Genomic DNA, 20223 nt, shown 5'->3' on the forward strand with positions numbered 1-20223 from the left:
AAACTTTGTTCTTATAATTTGCCCTATTGGAACATTCACTCCTCCATACACTGAGGTGATAAAAGTCATGAGGTGGCAATATTCACATATACACAAAAAAACTTTGTTCTTATAATTTGCCCTATTGGAACATGGTGGTAGTATCGTAAGCACAAGGTAAAAAAGGCCAATGCATTGTTGGAGCTGTCACTTGTACTCACATGATTCAGGTGAAAGGTTTTCGATGTGATTATGGCTGCATTACAGAAATTAGCAGACTTTGAGCACAGAAGGGTAGTTGGCACTAGATGCATGGGACATTCCATTTTGGAACCTGTAAAGAAATTCAATTTTCCGAAATCCACAGTGTCAAGAGTGCACCAAGAATACCAAATTACAGGCATTACTTTTCACCACGGACAATGTAGTGGCCAATGGCCTTCACTTCATGACCAGGAGCAGCAGCATTTGCATAGAGTTGTCACTGCTAACTGAGAAGCAGCACTGTGTGAAATAACCTCAGAAATCAATGCGGAAAGTATGACAAATGTATCTGTTAATAAAATATGGCTAAATTCAGTGTTAATGGGCTGCAGCAGCAGATGAATGATGTGGGTGCCTTTGCTAACAGCATAACATGCCTGTAGCACCTCTCCTGGACTCGTGACCATATCAGTTGGACCCTAGATGACTGGAAAACTATGACCTGGCCATATGAGTCCCACTTTCAGTTGGTAAGTTCATATGTGGCACAGACCCCATGAAGTCATGAACACAAATTGTCAACAAGGCCTTGTGTTCCATAATGGTGTGTACTGTCCTCTGGTCAAACTGAACTGATCATTCAGTAGAAATGATTATGTTGGTTATGTTTGACTACTCGGAGATCATTTGCAGCCATTCATGGACTTCATGTTCCCAAACAACAATGAAACCTTCATGGATGACAATGTGCTATGTCACTGGGCCACTATTGTTCACAATATGTTTGAAGAACATTGTGACAATAAAAGAGAATGGTTGGCCACCCACATCACCCAACATGAAACCCACCGAACATTTATGGGACATAATAGAAATATCAGTTTGTTTGCAAAATCCTCCACTGGTCCAGCAGATGTGAATATTCAGAGAGTTTTAAAGTGAAAATAATAAATATCAGTTATTAGCGATACCTGTATCATGAGAGAACAGTAGAACTAAACTTAAAGAGCTCAAAATATAAATTATACCCAGGTGTGAGTATGAAATAATTCTCTCTCTCATGTTAAAATGCACAGGTCAGTTAAACAGATCATCATAAATACAACTATGGCCTAAAGATAATTATAGCTTCAATAATAAAAGATTAAACTGATAGGGACCCAATAAATGCATGGAGTGTATTTTACAACAGACATTTTTAAAAGAATATTAAAGAGTTCTCATCTCTGGATGCTGATATGGCGTGAAACAATACTTACAGCCAAACTTTTAGATTTAAGTAGGAATCACACATAGTCTCTCTCATTAAAACCTATTTATTTATAACTATTTAAGTCCCATGCACCCTCTCACAACCACCTACTCCAGTCCTGTAACCCGGAAGGTGTACACAATCAAAGGCAGAGCCACATGTGAAAGCCCCCACGTGATTTACCAACTGACCTGCCTACACTGTGAAGCTTTCTATGTGGGAATGACCAGCAACAAACTGTCCATTTGCATGAATAGACACAGGTAGACAGTGTTTGTTGGTAATGAGGGTCACCCTGTGGCTAAACATGCCTTGGTGCACGGCCAGCACATCTTGGCACAGTGTTACACCATCCGGGTTAGCTGGATACTTCCCACTAACACCAACCTGTCAGAACTCTGGAGATGGGAACTTGCCCTTCAGCATATCCTCTCTTCTCGTTACCCACCAGGCCTCAACCTCTGCTAATCTCAAGTTGCCGCCGCTCATACCTCACCTGTCATTCAACAACATCTTGCCTCTGTACTTCCACCTCGACTGACATCTCTGCCCAAACTCTTTGCCTTTACAAATGTCTGCTTGTGTCTGTGTACGTGCGGATGGATATGTGTGTGTGTGCGCGCGTGCGAGTGTATACCTGTCCTTTTTTCCGCTCCCGTGATTGGAATGACTCCTTACCCTCTCCCTTAAAACCCACATCCTTTCGTCTGTCCCTCTTTCCTGATGAAGCAACCGTTGGTTGTGAAAGCTTGAATTTTGTATGTATGTTTGTGTTTGTTTGTGTGTCTATCAACATGCCAGCACTTTAGTTTGGTAAGTTACATCATCTTTGTTTTTAGATATATTTTTCCCACGTGGAATGTTTCCGTCTATTATATTCATAACTATTTAAGTAACTTAGACATGGAACAGACTGAAATTTACCTATTTGTATTTAAACCTGTACTTTTGTATTTGTAGCTGATACATTAAGTGTACAAATACTTACAATGTAAACTGTTGAAGGACACTCGAATAAATCAGTATTCACAGTGGTTTCTTAACTGATGATTCTCACCTGTCTATGTCCAAGAACTGTGGACACACACATACTACATAGTGCAGCTTGCTTCTCTGCAGTTATAGACTGCTGTAAATTTTGCCTAGTAAGAAATAATATCTATTTCTTGCAGCTGACTACTGCCACATTTATTATTATATTGCAACTTATATTTCAGGATATTATTGCAAACTTACTCATCCGAATTATCTGTGAAAGGTTGTATGACAACTGTTTGACAACATGCTAATTTCCTCAGGTGTTCATCTGTGTTCCAGGCAGTATATTAATATTTCATGGATTTCTTTCCACAGTATATTGTAACAATATGCAAAAAGTCCATTTATAGAATATTAAATTAATTTACATTTAAATGTAGCTGCTTCCTAACGATTTACAGGTGGGTTCACATAACTAACTCATTCATTCATTCATTCCTGTAAATCTCATCATGAAGGAGAGCCTTCAGAAGATGTAGAACAAGTTAAGTTATATATTAACAGACAGAACTGACCACTGAAAGCTACTTCTGTAAAATATAGCAATAAAAAGTTATGAATAACACTAATCTACTCATACCAATAACTACAGGAATTGTTTCTAAATTACGTTATATACATTTATCTTTTCACAAAATACTATTGAAAAAATTTAGAGGAAAAACCTGCTTTGAAATGAAGATAGTGCCCCCCTCTTCCATTCCTTAACTAGTAAGAGTTAGTTATTTGCATTTAATTGTGGCTTTTCACTTTGACATGGAACAAGTTAGTTTATAGCTATAGTGCACTTTCTCAGCGAAAAATATGACAACATTCTGAGCAAATATCATACAAAGCCATTATGAAACTTTACACAGATCACTATCAGCTGTCCATATACAACCAAAGTCAAGGTATGTTCAATACAAACATAAAAGATTTGCAGAATTCACATCCCTGAGTCCAAATATTCTGATAAAATATAGAGAGAGTGGTCAATGAAGTATTCTTTTACAATGATTTTGAAAATCTGGGAATTCTCAATGTCCTGCCTGATGTCTATGGACAATCTGTTGTAGACTTTTTGTGAAAAGTATAAAACTGTATTCTCAACCATAGATAGGAATCCATAGCCAAAAATCATTTTCCCTAGTGTTATGTTTATGAATTGCACATGTCAGTGATGACTGGCTATTAAATTCCATTAATTCTTCCTAACAGCATCTCAAAAAAGGGCAAGAGTAGAGCACTGAAAGCAGACCTATTAAACTAACAACAGACAGGCATTGCATATTCTACCACCAAACATATTGTTTGTACTTTTTTTAATGTTTTTGAAGGCATCAATCTTTGTACATTCTCAATTATTTGTCGAATGTATTCCAATCTCTGTCTTCCACTACAGCTTTTACCCTCTACAGTTCCCTCTACTACAGCGGAAGTTACTTCTCAGTATCTTAACACATGCCCTGTCATTCTGTCTCTGTGTCTTGTCAACGCTTTCCATATGTTCTTTTTTGCCAAATTCTGTGCAGAACCTCCTCATTCTTTATCTTATCAGTTCACCTAGTTTTCAACATTCTTCTGTTTTGTTTTGTTTTGTTTTAGGGCACAAAAACAATTAGGGTCATACACGCCCATGTCAGAAGACAAAAAGAGGAATTAAAAATGACTACAGATTAATCCCAATCAACAGAAGAAAAGACAGGTAAAAACAGGGATGTGGATGAAGGACTATAAAATATGCCATAGAGAAATGGAGGTCCTGAACTAAAGATTAAATATCCTTCATCAAATTACTATGATGCATAAAAAGTAAAACACGGTCAACAGCCTGCGTGTCGTTCACTAAAACAGCTGGTAACTCAGATGGCAAACACAAATGAGAACATACGTGATTAAAAAAAAAGGGCATTCCATCAGGAAATGGTGAGTCATCAAAGGTTGAGGACAATGAGCACAAATTGGTGGGGGAGTACCACTTAACAAATGGTGATGGCTTAAGAGACAGTGCCCAACATGCAACCTCACTAAAATGATCTCCTCATAGTGAGAGGGTCAAGAGGAGGTTGTCCAAGCTGCTCGGAAAGGCTTAGTAGCCCATAGTTTGTTCCCATGATGGGAGAACCAGTGGTGATGCCAAAGTAACACCACCTGCTGACAGATGGCAACACAAAGATCATAGGAGGGAATGTAAGAACTAGTAGGCTGAGGTACGAGGATTGCAGCCTCATCAGCAGCCTCATTTCCTGTCAGACCAACATGACCAGGAACCCACATAAACATCACAGTGGCTCCATCAAGAGTGACCAAGTGACAGCATTCCTGGACCCGTTGCACTAAGGGATGGATGGTGTACAGCACACAGAGGCTTTGAAGGACACTGAGAGAGTCAGAGCAGATGGTGCAATTGAAAAGCTTGTGTCGTCAAGTGTACTGTGTGGCCTGATATAGTGTGAAGAGCTCTGCCGTAAATACTAAGCAGTAATGAAGGCACACCCGACACCTCAATGTACACAAAAGTACTATTGCGAAGTTCCGTGAGAAGGTTGTGAAACTGAAGGTGATAGAGTGAGGCTGGAGTAGTGCCTTAAGAAGTGAGTGAAGGGCAAGGTGAACATGGGCTGCTGCACAAAGCCAAGGTGATGAAGGGTTCACACCCATTGGGAAAGTGGTAGGTAGTGTGAAGTTAAGCTGCCAGAGCAAGAGCTGAAAGCGAACTCCAGGAGGTAACAGAGAAAAGGGACGTGCCCCATACTTGTGATCAAAGGAGTCATCAAAGAAGGAGACATAGGATAGGAGTCCCTGAATGGCAGACAAATGGCATGCATATCTTTTATGGAGAAAGTCACAGCAGCAGGACAGAGGTAGTTCGGCAGCTTCCGCACACAGACTCTCAACCGGTCTAGTGTAAAAGGTGCCAGCGGCCCAGCAGATGCCATGATGGTGGCTTGTATTGAGATGTCATAAGAGGGATTGGTGTGCAGGTGCATAAATGAAACACATATAGTCTAGTTTTGAATGGATAAGGAACCAGTACAAATGGAGGAGGATGGTTTGATCTGCTTCCCAGGAAGTACCACTGAGGACATGTAGGACACTGAGGGACCACATATAGTGGGCTGCCACGTAAGACATATGGAAGGACCAAGAGAGTTTCCTATTGAACATGAGCCCCAGAAATTTCGTAGTCTCAGTGAACAGAAGGGCAACAGGCCCAAGATGTAAAGACAGTGGAAGAAGCCAATTGCACCACCAGAAATTCAAACAAACAGTTTTTTCAGTGGAAACTCAAAAGCCATTGTCAATGCTTCATAAGTAAAGATGACTGAGAAATTGCTAAAGACACTGCTCAATGAGAAAGGTCTGTGGAGAACTACAATAGATGGCAAAATTGTCAATGAAAAGGGAACCGGAGATGTCAGGCAGGAGACAGGCCATTATAGGGTTAATGGCAACGACAGCAAAGAGGAAGACACTCAGGATGGAACACTCAGGTGCGCTGTTTTCCTGGATGAAGGTGCCTGAAAAGGCGAAATCCACACATTCCTTGAAAACTTGATCTTTTAAAAACGCAGATGGATGTGGCCATGGAAGCCCCAGCTGTAGAGAGTATGGAGAATACCAGCCCTCCAGCAGATGCTGTAGACTTCTCCAAATCGAAAAATATGGCCATAATCTGGGATTTCCACAGAAAACTATTCATGACATGGGTGGACAAAGTGACAAGATGGTCAACTGCAAAACGGCGTGCTCAAAATCCACACTGTGTAATGGTTAGCAAATAATTAGACTTGAGCCACCATACCAGCTGGGTATTGTGACATTTGCCTGCTTTATTATCTCATTGCTAGTCCTCGATGATGTACATCATTGCTATACTGGCTGAAAAATGGGGGTATGGAAGTTTAACACTAACTACTGTAAATGATGTAGCCGACAGTTCCATAGTTGTGTTTAACAATTCTTTACTTTCACTCTTCACAACCCCCCAATATTACACAATTAATATGGCCAGTTCACTATTGGTTAACCTTTGATAAACCTCATTAATAGTTTTCAGGCAAACATCATCCTACTGCTGCAATAGTTTACTGTTGATTATCTATGAGCAGTAAAACCCTAACCACACAGTTCTTGTAGAATAATATGGTACGTATTGAACAAACACTGACATTGTTTTAACACATGGCCTATTTATCTTACACTTATTTCACAGTTAAGTTGATGCATTGTTGTTCTTCTAACTAGCATATGTTTCGCGTCTGAAACTTGGCCTTGGACTGACTGCCTCAGTACCAAGAATCAAGGGTTAAGCTGAATTATTTGTTTCAATGATGAAATTAACAGATATAGTTACACAAACAATACTTTTGACAAACCTGGTAATTACTTTGGAATTAATTAAGGGCTGGCTTTTCTAACATATATTTGCATAGAGCCAAATAAGTACTTTAAGAATAGTAGTGGTTGTTCCTCCAAATGTTTATAATTAGTACAGAATTTATATTTGTTTGTAAGTCAACAACAGAAATTAAGTTACAAAACGATTACTGATTTCGCCCTATAACAAAAGATATTAACTAAGAATAGTCAATATAAATCAGGAAATTAATTACATACACAAAACTCAGCACAAAATTAGATCTGATGCTATATTCTTTAAAACTGAGGGCCAACATTCTTCTTTCATGAAAATGCAGATTATACTTATGTATGTTATTGGTAATTACTAAAAAAAATGAATTTAAGGAGGCAGATGGCAAAACAGGAAGTAAAAAGATCCCAGCTCACTTTGTCACAGCATGAATCACACATCCCATCACCTTGTGAACATGGCTTGTGAGAAAAATGGGGTAGCAGCTAGAAGGAAAGTGTTTGTCCTTACTAGGCTTAGACATAGTTTAACAGTGGCATTACACCAGCTTCTGAGAAATGTCCCCTCTGCCCAGATGCAGTTGTACGTATGAAGGAGAAAGTGCTTGCCCACAAGAGAAAGGTGCTGCAACATGTGAATGTGAACATCATCTGATCCTGAGGCAGAGAACTGAGATGAAGTGAGAGCATATCTAGCTCCCTCGTAGTAAAGGTGGCATTGTAGAATTCACTACTCTGAGAAAAGAAGGGTATTGCCCAAACCTCCACTGCTCATTTCCATTAGAGGAAGGCAGGGTGATAGTGATAGGAGCTCGAAATCTCCACAAAATGGTGGCCCAAGATGTTGTAGATAGCAATAGGATCCACTATGACACTGTCTGCTACTGTCAGGCCGGAAATTGGGATATGAACCTTGGATATGAACCTTGATTCCAGTCAGCCACCAGAGGTGGGCCCACATGACAAAGAGAGAGTGGAACTGGTAAAATAACTAGTAAATGAAATCCAGCTAGATTTCTTGCTATCCCAAAGAATACATGACACTGTACATATAACTGTTTATAATGAATGTGAAAGGCATCACGGCACTCCTCAGTCCACCAACAGACTGGGACACGGTATGGGAAAAAAGAAGTGTGAGGAATGGAATGTTCTGCAGTGGTAAGGATAATGTTTGTAGGATATTCTACCTGGTGATAGCAACTGGTGCAATGTTGTTCATCAAAGGTTGCCAGAGAGGAGTATAGCCTTCAGTCAGCCTTAGGAAACTGCCATTGAGGGGGAGAGGGGGAGGGGGGAGGGGGGGGTAAGGACACATAGGTGGGGTAGGAGCCAGCAATCGGATGGCGCATGGGAAAAGTTTGCTCAAGTATGTGTCAGAGAGAATGGACCACTCAAGATGTTGGGCAGTGCAGAAGGAGAGGTCCAAATGGGAGTAGGTCAGAGTGAAGTCTGAAAGCCACATTCTTCTATAGCATCACATCACAAGTGCTTTGATTCCCATCTATTCCAGTTTTCCCACCAAATGCACATTCTCAGAAATTTCTTCCTCAAATTAAGGCATAGGTTTTCTTGCTTCACTTGTCATTGGCGATTTTGTTACCAAAGTAGCAGAATTCCTTAAGTTCAAATACTTTGTGACCATGAATTTTTATGTTAAGTTTCTCGTGATATTCATTATTTTCAATCCCTAGTCTGTACTCCTTAAATTGTTCATGCCATTCAGCAGGTCCTGCAATTATTCTTCCTCGCCTTCGCTGGGGTTAGCAATGTCATCAGCAAATCTTATCATTGATATCCTTTCATCCTGAATTTTAGTCCCACTCTTGAGCCTGTCTTACATTTCTGTAACTGCTTCTTTAGTGTACAGACAGAACAAATAGACTGCATCTCTGTCTTGCGCCATTTTTTTTTATCTGAACACTTCATTCTAGTTCTTACACTCTTGTTGTTTTCTTTTGATTCTAGTATACATATAATATTGGGCATCTCTTCCTATACCTTACTCCTATTTTCCCAGAATTTAAAACATCTTGCACCATTTTAAACTGTCAAACACTTTTTGTAGGTTGACAAATACTACAGTTGTGCCTCAAATTTTCATAAGTCGTGCTTCCATAATCTAGTGGAACCTCACAACTGCTTCTATTGTGCCTTTAACTTTCTGAAAGGAAGCAGATAGTCATCTAACTTATCTCTGTTTTTTTTCCCATTCTTCTGTATAATATTCTTGTCAGCAAGTTCTGTGCAAAAGACATTAAGCTCATTGTGTGATAGTAATCACACTTATCTGCCTTGCTATCTTCAGGACTATGTGGATAATATTTTTTTGAGAGTCTGATGGTATGTCACTAGACTCATACATTCTACACACGAATTTCAATAGATGTTTGGTTGCCAGATCCCCCAATGATTTTAGAAATTTTTAAGGCATATTATCTGTAATTTTCACCTTATTTAATCACAAGTCTTCCAAAGGCCTTTTAAGCTCTGGCTAATAGTGGATTCCCTACGTCCTCCATATCAACTCCCATTTCTTCTTCTATCATGTCATCAGAAAAGTTGTCACCTTCATAGAGGTCTTCAAGTATTCTTTTCATCCGTCTGCTCTCTCCCACCTGTGTTTAACAGTGGAATCCCCATCACGTTCTTAACATTGACACCCTCAGAGTTTGTTTCACTGTTCCTGTAGCCGGAGTCCTCCTGATGACCTTCCTTTTTCATTTTCTTTGCATTTTTCCTGCAGCCATTTCACATTGGCTTCCCTTCACTTCTTATTTCATCCATTCCTAAGTGATTTATACTGCTGTACTCCTGCCTTTCTTCAAATCTTTTTGTACTTCTTTTATCAACCAACAGAAGCATTTCTGCTACCGAATTTTTATTAGTAGTTACCGTCCTTGTACCTATGCTTGTCTGCCAAGTTTATGAGACTGCCCTTCTCAGAGATATCCATTTCACATCAACTGAACTGCTTACTGTACTATTCATTATTGCAGTATCTACAGCCTCAAGAACTTCAAACATATCTCATCATTCATCGGTATCTCAGTAGCACACTTCTCTCCACACTGATTCTTCTGGAGGATTTTCTTAAACTTCAGTCTCCTCTTCATCATTAGTAAACTGTGATCTGAGTAAATAACTGCTCCTGGGTATGCCTTACAATACAATATTAGATTTTGGAATCTCTGTATAGCTTTGGTGTAATACACTTGGGGTATTTCTGTATCTCCAGATCTTTTCCGAATATACCACCACCTCTTGTGATTTTTGAACAAAGTATTCACTATTGCTAACTGAAAGTTATTGCAGAACTTAGTTATTCTTCCTTACTTCTAATCCCTACTACCACACCCATATTATCCCATAACTCTTGGCTTCTATTTCTTCCACTACTACTGTGTTCCAGTTCTCTATGACTGTTAAATTATCATCTCCCTCTATTTATTTCAAACAATATCCCACATGGGCAAGAATAATATCTTCAGTACATCACAGTTTGGATCTCAAAAGAGTTGCTCAGCTATGGTTGCTACATTTTGTAAAATAAAAAGAAGCAGTGTTGATTCATTATTTGTCTATAACAATATTTTAAGACTAAAAGATGTATAATGTCACACACAAAATTACATAGCCATTCCATATATTTAATGGGGAGCACAAAATATTAATTGTTTTTCTTTGAACTTTCGGCATGTTTTAATAAATATCAGTCTCCGCAAATTTAAAAACTCTGAACAGTACATGCCTTCATAGTTCAACATCATCTGGATTCTACCTTTAATAAATATGTTGAACATCTATTTGTATCACACCAGTTATTTTTCACAAATCGAAAAATTTGCTCCACAAAGGCACTGACGTCATGGCTACTGAATAAATATCCTATCATCTTGTAAATATTTGGTACACCTTGCTCAGGAACTGAAGAAAAGAATTTAAATCATTTTTTATCGTAATCAGTAGGAGAACAGATTATATGCATTTATTTGCATGTTGCATATGCATTTACATATTTGGCTCCTTTTCACTGATCATTGCATTTTTTAACTAAAAACTGGTGACAATATATATTTTTTTCTCTATGTTTATAATATTTTAACAATTTAGATGGGCAGTCTCTAGTTGATCTAGTTTTGATATCTCACAGATTGACTGCGACCTGGAAATGCGTGCTAGTCCCGAGCCCCGGTTAATCCCTTCCACTTTATACCATTCGCATCAGCAACAGTTAACTTAACCTGCACAAACTTTCAGTCGCATGTCCATTGTTTCAGTTTAGCTTTCTGTTTTCTTGTACACAGTTGAACATGTTTACAACATGTAGTGTATAATGTGTTGCGCACCATGCCACCCAAAAAAAGAAATGTTGTTTCATGGATAGCTGACAATCCTGGAAAATTTACTTATGACAGAATATTTTTATATTGTCGAGTTTGTAAGAAAAACGTTTCAGGGAAAAAAAAAAGTTTTAAATAGACCGGCATGTCAAGACAAGTCTTCATATCCCAGGAATGCAGAAGAAAGGATCATGACAACAACTTCTGTCAACAGCAAGTTGCAGTAACAAGGATTTTTCCAAAGGTAACCAGAAAAAGTCGGTTTAACCCAGCCAGAGGTTGCGCTCCTCATGGTAATGGGCGCGGTCGCACCCAGCCCCACAGACCTGAGAGTCATTTTAGCTGTTTAATGTTGTATATTTAGCTGACCTAAGTCATGTCATATGTTTACCATCATTCTAGAATACAATAAAATGAAACTTAATATAATAATATGTATAATACATGTATTTACAAATTATATTTATAAAGAAATGTCATAGGAAATATATGCTAATAAACAATGTTTATAAATGAGAAACAAATTTTAATAGTATGCTTTACGTTTGAACAATCTTTACTTATTATTTCATACATTGGTATTTTGTTTTCATATCAATATTACTCGAACAAATGTAACATCTTTTCCTGACTTGGTTCGATCTCTTAGAACTGGTTCCACTCGATGGTTGTTGATACAATATTGCAAGTAAGTTGTCAATCGATGATCTCAGTTGCCTGCGAAGATTTTGCATGTACTTCCTCCATTTCACCTGCTCAGCAACAAGACCAAAAACAAGTTCTTTCAAAAAGGTACGCCTTTTTTCAGAAGAGTATATTTTTGCGAACTTACACTACCATTGCATTAATTCCACTAACATTCACCGGCCTTTTGGCAACTGTTTCAATCAAGAATTGGGTGCAATACAAATTTTGTTTATTTGCAATTCCAGGTGGTAATTCTTTTTTATTTTTTCTTACCGTCCCAACCATTGTCAACCTATTATTCAACAATTTTTCAGCCAGTGAAAAGCTACTGAACCAGTTGTCCAGAGTAATATTTCTGCCGATATTGTGCATAGGCTTCGTCAGACACATCACCACATCATGTGGAGACATGCCAGTCGAGAAGGGTCCAGGCGGTTGTTTTCCAGAATAAATTTCCAAACTGAGGGTATAAAAGGTCCATGCACCGGTAAGACCAAAAATCTTTACATCGTACCTGGTGGGTTTTGAAGGTATATATTGCTTGAAAGGACACCTTCCTCTGAAGGCCTCAAGCCTTTGGTCAGTTGCAGCTTATTCCCCAATAGTATAGCACTTTTGGAAATTACCGGCTACTCGTTCAAAAAGTTCTCTAATTGGAGTTAGTTTATCACCTTTTTCTCTCTTTTTACAAGTCCGTTTATCATCAAATCATAAATTTTGTAATAAAAATCTAAGCCTCTGCATGCTCATCACTGCTCTGGTAAACTCCTCACCGCTTGTATCATTAGCCCATATTTCCTCAAGGTTTGTACAATTCAGTTTTTTCAAATGAAGCATATATATTACACCCACAAATTATTTCAGATGATGCTCCCTATATGATCAAAGCAGGAAAAGCCCTCCAAGTATTTTATCCCAATTTGATTTCTGTGACATGCATTTCTCATGGAGTACATTTCCTTGATGTCCATAAAGAAAGTGTTTCTAAAAGCTCCTGCTCGCATCATGACCTACAAAGAAAAACTACCAGATGTGCCTTTACATCCTGAACCAGTGATAATTCATTGGGTTATGTGGGTCAAAACTGTGTTGTTTTATAAATTGAGGTCATTAGAGGGGTAGTAAATTACTTCAATAGTGCAGAGGCTTTGGCAGTTTTCCAGTGTAAGGAAGCTTTTCGTGATTCTGGCATTAAAAAAGACATTGCAGTGATTAGCACTCATTTTCCCCAAAGACCTGCAAGTATTACAGCTTGAGACTCAAGGTTTGGCATTGAATGAAACTATTCAGCTAATGAATAAAATTATTTTAGTGAACTCCTCATTAGCGGAGGTTTTCCCAAGAAAACTTAAAGAAAAGTTTGAAAACAGTTTAAACAATAACTCAGGCTTTGAACCCTTGTGCCAAATTGATTGTTTTATTAATGGTATGGGTGAACTTTTACCAGAAACAGTAAGTGCCAACATAGCACACAAATTCAAATATTGCCCAATTACCTTCTCCGCTTGTAAAAATTTTTTGAGTAATCGAAGACACAATCTTCCTACCGAACATTCGAAACAGTACTTGGGTGTTTATGTTTACAATAGTAGAAAAATGTAAAATAAATTGTAAATGATGCTTTGGTCCAATAGTATTAATTAAAAGTTAATGCTGTTCAAAAAAGTTCATGATTGCGTGTTGCTTTTTAAATAAAATATTCGGAGTTTTTGAGGGTGCCCCTCTGCATACAATGTATCTCAAAGTTGGTCCTGTACATATTGATTGTTTCTCTGCAACTCACTCGCATTGCATCCACTTGTTATCAACAACAATAGCAAAAAGGGAACAATTCTTGAAAGATGGCATGCATCCCCATTTTGCAAATAATCCCAGAATGGCCACCTACCTAACCTCTACGACAAAGTATTCACAAAATGATATCAGTGTTCTAAATGTACTGATTTTTCGCGTGGCCAGCACTCTTCCTCATAACTGATATGCACAGGTTCGACTTTGAGATACAATCCATGCAGTAACTACCATGTTTTTTTTTTTTTTTAATTGTTATTGTGCATATTTCAAAACTTTTCGTGCATTTTAAGCATTTTTCGTGCATATTTACATGCATGTTTTAAGATTTTTATGATGGATATAATCTGGTCTCTAGTAATCAATGTCTTTGTTAACACTGCTGCTAACGTAATCTTCATAATAGCGTCTGTATAAATATTTTCACTTTTATAAAATAATTCTACAGCCTTTTCAAAATCCTGGAACTCAATCCCTTTCTGCAGAGAAAATCTTACAAGGGATGTATAGAGGCTGTCACCTGTCATATCTTACCTTTTCTGCAGATACTGAAGCATACTGTTATAAAAGCTCTCAGGGTCTTCAGTTACCTTCTTCTCTTTCATTCTACCTTCTTCTGTCCATTCAGGGATTCTTTTGCTCTGGTGCCAAAGAAGTTGTCTTTCCTTCTTTGCTTGATTTTAGAACTGAGAAGTCTCATTTGTTTGTATGTCTCAAGTATACTTAAGATCAGACCTTTCTAGCAAAATTCAAATGGCTCTGAGCACTATGGGACTTAACATATGAGGTCATCAGTCCCCTAGAACTTAGATCTACTTAAACCTAACTAACCTAAGGACATCACACACATCCATGCCCAAGGCAGGATTCGAACCTGTGACCGTAGACCTTTCTAGCACTTGTAATAGTATTGGGTTTCGGATGCTGTGTATATAAAATATCTGTCAATTGTAAACTTAATTATGTTACATTCATCATTAGAACAATTGAGCGTTCAGTAAGCTAGGGTTGTTATTTCTTAGCAACTAATACATGGAATGTCTTTCTCCAGTGTTCACATTGGCATTGACAGTGCAGTACTATGACACATAATTCCCACACAAATTGTGTTTTTCTACATTCTCCAGTACCACATCAATAACTGTCATAGATGTTTTCTCAGCACATTCAGTAAAATCTAGAAGTTTATGCTGCACTCCCTTTCAAATAGCAAAGTATCGGACACAAAATATGAACATTTTTTGATTCCTGTATTTTGATGTATCAGTTGCCAATGAAAAACAATGTTACAGTCTTTTCTGGATACCTTAAAATAGACACCAAGCCATTAGCACATTTAGAAGCAAGAACATTCTTCACAATCATTTCCATGTTAGTGTGTCCACGTGAATTTTCGGAAGAAATTGCAGGACCACTAAAAATATGGGACAAGTTTTTTCAGTAGTCTACACTTGAATAACTTAGATCATATTTCATTGCACGATACACTAAACCAAGTTCACATATAGTGCTTTTATTGAACTCTTCTTTCCTGTCTAAGTTAACAAAACAGCTCAGTAGTTTATTTGATTGTCCAGAATTACCCTTTACCTTGAGTTGACATCCTTTTTATTGTGAATGTTGGCTCAGATCAGTCAATCCACGATTCAAAATACTAATACACTTCCTAAGCATAGAACAAAATATTTGGCTCTTGTCTGGTTCTGGGTTAACCCAAGAAAATGTATCTTCCCATTACTTGAGATATATTTGGTTATGTTTGCCTTGAGATCTAAACTTCTTTGTGGAGAAGTCTTTGATAGATCTTTTTGGCCCTCAAATATTTTTAACTTGAACCTAAGTTTCTAGCAAAGACTGACAGACTAAGAACATACTCCGAACCATGCTTGAATCATACTTGAGCTGCTGGAGAAAGTAATCAAATTACTGTCATTGGTTGTTGCTTTGGTTTGGAAGCTCACTCATTGCCAACGTAACCATAGAAACTGCAACAAAGTCATTTTGGAAGAAGGTAAGTTTGAAGATTATTTTTATTCCATAAATAAAATTTGTAGTAGACTTAAATATGAAATAGAGAATTATTCACCCAGAGTAAAAAATATATGATGGAAGAAAATTTGGGTGCAAAAATGGAAGAATGCATGAGTGGAAATGGAAGAATACAAGCGTGGCTGGTCAGAATCAGATCATCATTGATAACATTAAGACAAATACAGAAGACTGTGAAGCAGAAGTTCTGCAAACAGCAGTCACTGATCATGATGGGTTGTTGTTTTGCATGTACAAAAACAGGAGTTCAAAAATATAAATGCATCAAGACAAGAGAGAAGTCAAGGTTATAAATCTAGAAAACATGAGCACTTTTAAAATAACACAGAGGAAAGAAGACTGGATAGAAGCACTTCAAGAACACAATACAAATGAGAAGTGTGACGCATTTCTTAACACACTAATGCATTATTTTCATGCAGTCTTCTTCAGAATTACCTGTCAAGAAAAGCATGTTCACAGTAGGTAATGGATTACTAAAGAAATAATTGAACTCAGGATTAGAGTGAAAGGTCTCGAACATGGAACATGGAGAGACAAACTGTATCAGAATAAGTACAGGCAGTCAATAAGAGAACCAAAAGTAAGTTCAATGAAAAGAGCCATAGCAAATTCAAGTCATAAAAGTAAAACAGCATGGAACATAATCACCACTGAGAAATTAAGTCAATGAGAAGTGAGAACAATATAGCTTCAGATGGGACAGAAATTGCTAGTATGCTCAACAACAGTTGGTGTGCAAAATTTAAAAGGAGATGAAATCATCACAGGTCAAAGCATGCTAGAACACTTGGGAACCAACCCACTTGATGATTCTGGAACCAGTAACAAAAACACAACTCACAAAAGTAATTCAGAAAATAAAGTGAAGGAAGCCTGCAGAAGGTGATAAAATATCAAATTATTTAATGAAGCATATGAATGAAGAAATAACTGAACCACTTTTGGATATACCAGACTGCTCATCCGGATGAAGATTATTTCCATAAAAATTAAAAAGTAAATGTAGTAGTACCAATATATACAAAAGCCAACAAACATGACCTGAATAACTACAGACTAGTATCTTTAATCTATGGGTTCTCAAAAATATTAGATATGCTCATATACAGTAGGATGACCACATTCCTACAGAAACATAAAGCTGTATGTGACAACAGAATCTGGATGCAGATGTGAAATCAGGGATATTAAGTACTGTACACCAAACAGATCTGTACTTGGCCAGTTTGTGTTCACCCTATTTGTAAACAAATTCAAAGCCAGTGAAACAGATTAAAAAATGTATACCAATGAAATGATAGCGAATGTAGAAGAAAACCTGTAAACATTGGAAAGAGGGGTGGTTGTGTCATTAAATAATGCAGCACAACGGCTCGTACAGAATGACTCAACCACGGATCTAAAAAAGACAATGTTCATGGCATTCACAAATAGAGAAAATAAAGCTCATACAGATATATTCATAGCTGAAACAAAATTGAAAGAAAGTATCTCTATGAAATTTTTGGGATCTACAGTCAAAAATAATCTCCAATGGAGACAACATATAGACAATATCTCTCGCAAATTAAGCACCATAATATTTATTATGGAACAGCTTGACATTATGCTAGTAAGCAACTCCTATGTACAGTATAACATTCCCTATTTGAAGCATACTTACAGTATAGAATTACTGTTTACGGAAACTCCAGTAGCAATAATATAAAAAGAATTTTTGTATAAGAAATAAGGCTATTAGAACAATTTCGAATAGAAACAAACAAACTCATCCAGAACTGCCTGCTGTAATCTGCAAATATTGTCTTTCCCATCTATGCACATATACAAATCAATACTTTCATTAATCACAGGGAATACATTCCTAGAAAAAGTGCAGATGTTCATTCATACACAAGAAAGGCTATCTGAGACATATTCCTCAAAGATTGAGAACTGCTCAAAAAGGTCCTCGACACCCAAATGCCCAACTGGTAAAGCATCTTCCTAAGAGGCTATAGGACAGTGAGTGAAAGGACACTCCAGAAATGACATTCCAGTAACTTCCAAATGATTAGTTACAGAATTTTTGTAGTGTAGAGGAGTATATGCATAAAGAATGAGGAATGCTGTTATTATTTATCTTTATGTATGTATGTATGTATGTCCTGTAACCAACTGAAAATATTAAAGTATGTGCATGTAAATAGTTCCTTGGTTTATACTGTAATATGACAATAAATTACGTTGACCTGTCCTATATTACAAGTACACATACTGTACACATGTTCAACTGAGAATTCCATTTACCTATTCACTCACCAAATTTTACAAGCATTAAATAAAAAACAGTACCAGCTGGTACTTTCTCTGACCTATATGAGGCATTTGTAAATGACAGTACCTTTTTAGATAAACTGAGATTTTGTGCAGTTAAAAACAATGGAAAGTCCAGGGTGGAATATCAACAATATTAAGAAAAGGATAGCCTGCTTCACACCATAGAGATGATACACTTTCTGCAGTCATGTATGCATGAGGTGTGCTTGCGAGTGTGAATGTGCGTGTGTGTTTTCTTTTCTTTTATGAAGGCTTTGGCCAAAAGATAAATGTGAGTTGTAGTTGTGCCTGTCTGCAACTCAATATGTCATCTTTAAGGTCAGTTGCAATTTATCCTTTTCTCAATATTGTTTTATGGAATTGCTGATATAGCCAATCAATGGATAAAGTCATATCCAACCAAAAGAATGCAGAAAGTTGTACTTAGTAATTAAACCAATGCAATCAGGAGAGATTCTTAGAATAAACTAAGAAAATTTAACATAAAAATCTGGACCTTCAAATCTACCGAGTTTTGTTACATCTTCATCAGTTAATGTCTTTGATAAAGTTAATATCTTTGCTTCAAATGTTATCTTCTTCCTTGGGAACACTGGGCAGGAAGTTGTGTGGAGGCAAGCCACGTATGTGATGTGCTAAAAAGTAGACAATGAAGCTGGAACTAATAGCTTACGGAAAGTGAATGAATGTTAGATTTTGTTATTCTGATGTTTGAAGAGTTAAAAGAAAGATATTTTTCTGATTTGATAGTGTTACATCAGATTTTCATAAACCTAGCATCAGTGGCTGTTCTTTGTACAAAGAAGACCAGCAGCATTATCATACCTTTATAATAAGACAATGAAGCCAACTTCAAGACAATCTGCTAAATATTTAGTAAAATGAATATACCCTTCAATGCAAATCCATCCAGGATAATGACAAATGTCCATTCCATGGACAAGTCATTGTGTAACCAGTACTGAATCAGTAACTGCTTCCACAAAGCTCAACTTTATGTCCACTATTGTTCCTCAGATATGTAACAGGCATTCTGTCTAATATACAAGAAGTAGAATTAGTTCTTTTTCCAGATGACGTTAGTATTATAATCAATCCAAACATACATACAGCAACAGAAAAATAGTAAATAATGCTCTTGAAGTATTAACCAATGGTTTTCTGTGAATGATCTCACTCTCAAATTCAAAATGACAACATATTCATTTCTGCACATCTAGGGATATTGCACCAATAATAAGAGCAGCAAATGGTAAGGACATAATAAATAGGGTGGCAACATTTTTAGGTGTCCATATTAATGAGAATTTGAACCAGAAAAAGCACATTTTAGAAGTTCTAAAATAACTTGGTTCATCACATCTGCACTTAGAACCATTGTAAGTCTTTGGAAGATACAAATTGTGACGTTGACATATTTTCATTCAGCAATGTCACAAAGAATAATGCTCTTGCGTAACTCATCAGAAAGTCTTCATTGCTCAAAAATATACTGTAAGAATAATGTGCAACTGTCACCAACAACCTTATTGTAGACATTTGTTTAAAGATTTAGGCATATTGACTACTGCTTCACAGTATATTTATTCCCTCATTACATTTGTCCCTTTGGAACTGCAGTTGATCATTTACAACCATGATGTACACAAAAATACCAGAAGAGAGAAGTACATTCATTACTTCATATTATGATTGTTTTTAGCACTAAACAATTGCACAATGCAGCAACCAAAATTTTTGATCAGTTACCCAGTGATACAAAATGTCTGACAGAAAGTAAAATTTCAAAACAAATTGAAGAAGTGTCTTCTTGACAACTTCCATTATTTCATAGAAAAATCTTTATTTTTTTTAACATGTAAAAGGTAATAAAATAATTTGTTCTGCATCATTGTAATTTATCATACGAATGACCCATTGAACATGAAACTAACAAATATACTGAATTATCCACTCAATACCCTCATACATTTCCTTTCTCTCTTCATTTTCTGTTTGTGAAATTGGCATGTATAATTGAACTACTGTTGTTAGCTTTTGCTTGCTCTCAGTGTTCACAGTAGCTCACTTTCTGCTCTACCTTCCTACCCACAACGAATCCTACGCCCATTGTACCATTTTTGTTACTGTTGCTATTGCTAGTACCCTACATTCATCTGATCAGAAATCCCTGTCTTTCAATTTGACTTCACTGATCCCAAC

The sequence above is a fragment of the Schistocerca piceifrons genome, chromosome 3 (genome assembly GCF_021461385.2).
Source record: "Schistocerca piceifrons isolate TAMUIC-IGC-003096 chromosome 3, iqSchPice1.1, whole genome shotgun sequence".
Lineage (NCBI taxonomy): Eukaryota > Metazoa > Arthropoda > Insecta > Orthoptera > Acrididae > Schistocerca > Schistocerca piceifrons.